This window comes from Temnothorax nylanderi, unplaced genomic scaffold (genome assembly GCF_030848795.1).
Source record: "Temnothorax nylanderi isolate EJ_2023f unplaced genomic scaffold, tnyl_v1.0 TNYL_tig0775_pilon, whole genome shotgun sequence".
Classification (NCBI taxonomy): domain Eukaryota; kingdom Metazoa; phylum Arthropoda; class Insecta; order Hymenoptera; family Formicidae; genus Temnothorax; species Temnothorax nylanderi.
Genome location: NW_027249837.1, coordinates 10,084 through 16,801, shown reverse-complemented (window position 1 = coordinate 16,801; position 6,718 = coordinate 10,084). Strand labels below are relative to the sequence as shown.

The 6,718-nt window shown below is 39.3% G+C and overlaps 1 long non-coding RNA gene across 1 annotated transcript; it reads right to left on the bottom strand.

Moving 5' to 3' along the window:
* Positions 1-5,399: 5,399 nt before the first annotated feature.
* Positions 5,400-5,982, bottom strand: LOC139785309 (uncharacterized). Its single transcript, XR_011721891.1, has 3 exons — positions 5,837-5,982; positions 5,581-5,774; positions 5,400-5,500 (listed from the first exon to the last, which is right to left on the bottom strand). It is a non-coding gene; the product is annotated as an uncharacterized lncRNA (long non-coding RNA).
* Between the last annotated feature and the right edge of the window lie 736 nt (positions 5,983-6,718).

The window sequence follows — 6,718 nt, the reverse complement described above, 5'->3', positions numbered from 1 at the left end:
ATTCGATGGAGATTACAGCTGGAAGAACACAATTACGAAATTATACACAAAGCCGGAAGGGCGAATGTAAACGCCGATGCGCTGAGTCGCAATGTAAAACGAGACGAAGTTGTCCCAGAAGAGGAACCGAAAATCCACACGATAAACGAGGATAACTCCAACGAAGATGAAGCAAAAGTATATACGGAAGAAGAAAAGAAGCAGATATTATATGAGTATCATGATGCACCTGTAGGAGGGCACCAAGGCGTCGAACGAACAGTAAATAGAATTCGGTTAAATCATAACTGGCGCGGATTGACGAAAGACGTCGAAAAATATATAGCTAAATGTGAGCTATGTCAAAAAAATAAGTTATCGCGGAAAAATAAAGTACCGTTGGTAATTACGGACACACCCACCAAGCCGTTCGAGAAATGTGCTTTGGATATTGTAGGACCACTTACGATTACAACGAGTGGAAATAAATATTTGTTAACATTTCAAGATAATTTAACGAAATATAGTAAAGCGGTACCAATTACAAACCAGGAAGCAAATACAGTAAGTAAGCAATTTGTGACAAAAATTGTCTTAGAGCATGGATTCCAGAAAAAATTCTGACCGATCAAGGCACGAACTTCTTGAGTGAGGTATTCAAAAACACCTGTAAACTCTTAAAGATAAACAAAATTCAAACTACCGCCTATCATCTAGAAAGCAACGGAGCACTCGAAAGATCCCACCGAACATTAGCAGAATACCTGCGACACTATATAAATGAAGACCAAACGGATTGGGATGAGTGGATACCGTTTGCGATATTTACATATAATACAACGCCGCACACAGCGACGGAGTATACACCGTTTGAGCTAGTATACGGTTATCAAGCTAATTACCGACAGCACTGACAAAACCACCTAAACTCACGTATAGCTATGATGATTATGCCCGAGTTACGGGAAAGATTAAGAGCGACCAATAACGTTGCCAGGGAACACGTACAAGAGGGAAAGATTAAAGCGAAAAAACAGTATGATACAAAGACTAAAGAAACAAGTTTTCGTGTAGGTGACAAAGTACTCATGTATGATGAAACGTTACGACGGGGACGTTCAAAGAAACTTGAATCCCTATGGACAGGACCGTACACAATTATCGAAAAGAATTCAGATGTTAATTATACTATAAAGAAAGGAAGAAAAATAATGCGCCTACATGTAAATAAATTAAAACTTTTTATAGAAGAATAATGAAAAAAAAAGAGAGAGAGAGAGAAATACACCCTGAAACAGAATGTCTTTGTTACAGAATACTCGCGTGCTGGAGAGGGCAAGCATTAGCCCAAGCAGAAAAAACGGAACCACATTACAAAATTCAACAATTCAAATATAACCCAGGGATGTATTATGAGAAGCTTGGAAAAATGCACTACTCCCGGAAAACGTGGAAATTAGTCATTAAATTTGATTTAACAACGTTAAATCAAAGACACGAGCAAATTGAAAAATATCTACAGGAAGCAAAGACTACATGCGATAATAAGATTTTAAAATTACTGCATAAGGAAACGTGCCTCACTTTTGAAAATATCGCAAGAAGAGAATTAGAATATTTAACAAAAATCCTCACGCAGATCAATACAATATACAAAACGTCGACAGACGCAAGGAGGGGATTAGTGGACGGAATAGGTTTAATAGCAAAATCACTGTTCGGAACGATGGATGCAGACGACGAAAAGCGCATCAACGAGCAGTTACAACTGTTGGGAAACAATCAACAAACATTACACCACGTAATGCAGAATCAGATCAAGGTGATGAATGCCACTATCTTAATAAGGACAAAATGAAAGAACATTTTGAAATTGGCATAGCGGTAATCACAGATTTAATCCGCGACGTCGAGAACATACTTGAATATTTGGCATGCATAAGAAAAGGAACAATGCATCCGAAATTAATGCCAGTAGAGGATATCACCTGGCAGTTGAAAGAAGCAAGTCAGAAATTGCCACCGGAATCATATTTCCCGTTTAGAGTCAACCTCGAAGACTGGTTTACGATTGAAAAACACACGACAATAAAGGCAGTCTACAAAAATAATCAAATATACACCGTTTTACTTTTTCCCCTAATCACACCACCGCTCTATGATATAATGAGCGTTATTGAATCCTATGCTCACGCGCAAGAATGTACTCACATCAGTAAGAGTCGACAATAAAATAATAGCAGTAGATAAAGAAAGAGTGACCTACATGCTCTTAAATGAAGATTATCTGGCAAAGTGTACCCCCCTACCAACCTACAGTACGTATGTACACAAAATACACCGGTATATCGTATGGATGAAAACGCACCGTGCGAGATACAAATGTATGTTCAACAGCAACATTATTACAAAATGTGTAAATTCAGACACACTGTTACAACACGAACAAAGTGGATTTCATTACGACGACCACACGATTGGCTGTATTCAACAGTAACCGAACAGCCGATACTTATACAATGTAATGAACACGAGGAGAAGCAGATAATCAACAACACTTGCAAAATTACTCTGGAAAAGGAGTGTAAACTAATGACAACCGATATGACAGTACAAGCTGAAGAGACAATATACGAGACAGACATAGAGACATATTTACCCGAAGTAAATATTTCACTTAAATATGATCATGAAATGATCACATTAAGGAACGAGACAACGGACGATTTAACTCAACATCGGGCTGAATTGACAGAATTAAAAACACAAATACAAAAAATGAACACTGACCTAGAGGACGACGACCGAAACTTTTACGTCCGAAAACAATTTGTATACCCAATGACAGCGAGCGGTATAATTACATTAGCCATAGTAAGCATTGTAATATACGTATCAATAAAAAATAAAATAAAAAAGAAAAAGAACCCACGATCACCACTTACATTATACGATGAAGAAAGACCATTTCGACCATACGGATTTCCGAAACCAATTTTAAAACGTAGTGTAAGTACCAGATTCTAATAGGATAGTAAACGATTATACTAAAATATTGTACACGGGTATTATAAAATGTAAAACATATATATATATATATATATATATATATAAGAAAAAAAATAGAAATGGATATACAACAAAGTATAAATTAAAATATATAGAAAAAACTCGCGTCCCTCGTTTTCTCTTTTTAACGGGGGAGGGATGGTGTAATCTAAAATTACAACGAGTAATTATTAAATTAATTATAATAAAATTATAGAATAGTCTTTCGAAAGACTTCGAGGAAATTGTCTTTCGAAAGACTTCTCAATTTACGCCGACGCGGACGTGGAAGTCCATCAAGCTTCCGCGTCAATCGAACTATTGCGATATGCATAGGAATGTGCGACAACGCAGTTCGGCAATCGCGGAACCGCGGGATCACAGCGAGATTGCGAATGCGCTCGGTCACTGACCGACCTCATTCGGGGGGCCGTCGAACCCGGCGGAAAAGCGCTGACAGGACATAAGTCAAAATAATATAAGGGACCGCCGAAGAAGTCGGGACGGAGAGTAGTACAACCGACACTCTGCCCGTGCCCGTTCCCGTAAGCCGTGTCGCGTAGCCAAAGTATACATTATAACGAAGTACGGACGAGTAGTAGTAAGTGCAGAAGGCAAAGCCAAGTGTAAACTAGTAAATGTAAAGAGGCGCTGAAATAAAGCTCCAACGTAAGGTAAAACGAATTTTACAAATACTTTCATTTTAGCGATACATATTCATTCCTCTACAAAGTGTAAGAAACGCGTCTATTCACACAAGCACACGTCCCTGTGGCGCACCTCGCGCGTTATCGGGAAATGAACGTTTCTTTTTCTCGTTAGCACACATCCCTTTAGCGCACCTCGTGCGCTATCGGGAAATAAACGCATCTTTTCTCTTTAGCACACGTTCCTTTAGCGCACCTCGTGCGCTATCGGGAAAGAAACGTGCGTGCGCTATCGGGAAATAAACGTGTCATTTCTCTTTAGCACACGTCCCTGTAGCGCACCTCGTGCGTTATCGGAAAATAAACGTTTTTCTTCTCGTTAGCACACGTCCCTTTAGCGCACCTTGTGCGCTATCGGGAAATAAACGTGTCATTTCTCTTTAGCACACGTCCCTGTAGCGCACCTCGTGCGTTATCGGGAAATAAACGTTTTTCTTCTCGTTAGCACACGTCAGTAGGGAGATAGTGAGACTTCTAGGCCGCGGTGCTCGAGGGGGGAGCGGGGCGGGGGGGGGGAACTCTAGCGCCGCGGTCCGGCCGAGGGGTCTGCGGGGGGGGGGGGACCTGCGTTCCCAGCATAGGGTTCGCGGGGGGGGGGGGGCCTCGAGGTCGCGGAGGTCCGGGGAAAGGGGGGGGGGGGGGGGGGGGAGGGGGATCAGGCGAGCGCGTCGGGGCATGTTCGATAAACAAATGCCGCCTCGCGTCGATGTTCGGCCGATAGTATTTATAAACAGATGTCATTTCACACCTCAGATGCGAGCGAGCGCCTATGGCAGGCGGCTATAATTTATGACCTGCGACTAGTGTGACGCCGCGGTCCTTTTCACCTTTCTTCGTAGGAAGAGCCGCTTATTGGGGTTTCGCGGCGCCATTCGGTTATGGCGTCGCGCGTTACAAAGGCGAGCGCCGATGACAGGCAGCTAGATTTTGTAAACACTAGACGGCATAAGCGCAGCAACGAGACTCGTTCGACTATCGACGAACGTTGATGACAGAATTTATAAACGAATATCATCTCGCACTGCAGATGGTCAAGCATCGATGGTCGACGTAGGTATTCGATCAAAAATTTTAGGCGACTTAACCGTCGCGATACGTCAAAAAAACTCCGAGATATATGGGGTAATAAAAAGAAAGTTGGCCTGGGAGTCTCTCTCGGAGACCCCCGCTGTGCATGTCTAGGGTCCCGATGTCCTCTTTACGTACGGTGTTTAGGACAATTTATAGGTTTTTTGGCGAACATGCGGGTCACAGGTTCACTAGGTCATGTTTTTTTTGCAGCACCGATCGGTTATGACGTCGCGCGTTATTTCCTTCTTTCCTTCTTTTCTTCTTTCTTCCTCTCAAAAAGGACCGTCTTCTCGTTCGCGTTCTCTCTCTTTCTTATTCATTAATTGGACTACATGCCCTTCTCTAAAAAACTAATTTTTTAAATATATTAAATATGTATTGAACCATGCCATAAGAATTTTAATACTTCAAAAATCAAAATATTTTTTTAAAATAAAGAAGACTAATAATGCAGCTTATATTTAAGTATCTGAAAATATTCTTTAATCTACATAATTATGTATCGCAAATATTTTGATGATTTGTAAATATATTTTATTATATATAATTAAACTATGTAAGGAAGGGGAGAAAGAAAAGGAATAGATATTATAATTATTTAATATTTTTTTCTTTTTTATTTTAAGAAAAAATGTATATCATAAAATTAAAAAAATTTATAAGTGCAATATATTGAGCATGTGGAGGATCTTCACCTGAAACACACAAATGCAATAATGATTAATATAAAGCAATGTTTATTCAATATTTTGTATTGGAAAAACAAGTAATTTACCAGTGTTCTTCTTCTTCCTCTTCAAAGGCCTCCATATCGAATAAACGACGTAATCCGAAAATATCGCCGTCCCCGGAAGTTTCCCAGATTACAGCGTTGTTTTCCTGGTCATCCGTCCTAAACCAACGCACCCAACGCTGGCGCGCCAAATTTATGAATCCTCGTATATTAATCTCATGCATGTATATAACGCGCTGAAAACAGAATAAACAAAAATTTAAAAAAATGTAAAATTTATGAATATTTTCATACGTACCGGATTGCGAGGGATCCGAATCCTCACCATATTATTTATCTTTATTTCAACTACGGGCAAGTTGCCTACCCATATCCACTGTAACAAAAAAGAATAACAATTAAAGTAATTTAAATCGACCTGACTGGCAATATATATAACGTCTTTTCGATATGAAAAAAAGAATAATTATTTTAAATATTTAAAAATTATTAAAAATATTTTAAATATACAATTATGTAAACTTACTCCTGCAGCCGGATAAGTAATTTCGATATGGTCTTCTATTCTTTCCACACGTTCGGCCATAATTGTAATTTTTAATATGCAAATAATTTAAAAATAACAACAAAACTTGTTCAAAAAGAAATCACTAACTTTTGCGAAATTTTCATGAAACACGTCCGAACTGCTCGGGAACTCGACGAGACTGAATTTAACGAAGGTTGCAAAACGAAGCGGGGGTAAAATGTCACCAGAGAAAACAATATGGTAACAGTTTAAAATCGGACAGCCCCTTACGACGAAAAGAAATAAAGATGAAATATGTCTCGCACTACAATGGCGGGCAAGAATACATAGGCGCGTTCTCTGTCGCTCGCGTCCCTTCGCTCGCGTTCTCTCTCGTTCGCATCTCTTCGTTCGCGTTCTCTCTCGCGTCTCCTCGTTCACGTTTCTTTTCTTTATAATAAATAATTGGGAGAATTGAAAGATAATAAACTTTTTATCATATAAACGTTAATTTATTTCTCATGTGTCGCATCGTATACAATATTGTCTAAAGCATAAGCTAATAATTCGCAATCGATAATCGAATTTTTATCAAAAACAACGCGCAAAGTTCTCGCTGCATCACATTTATCGGTTATACAATTTCTTCGTAAAATGATTACAAATTGTTTA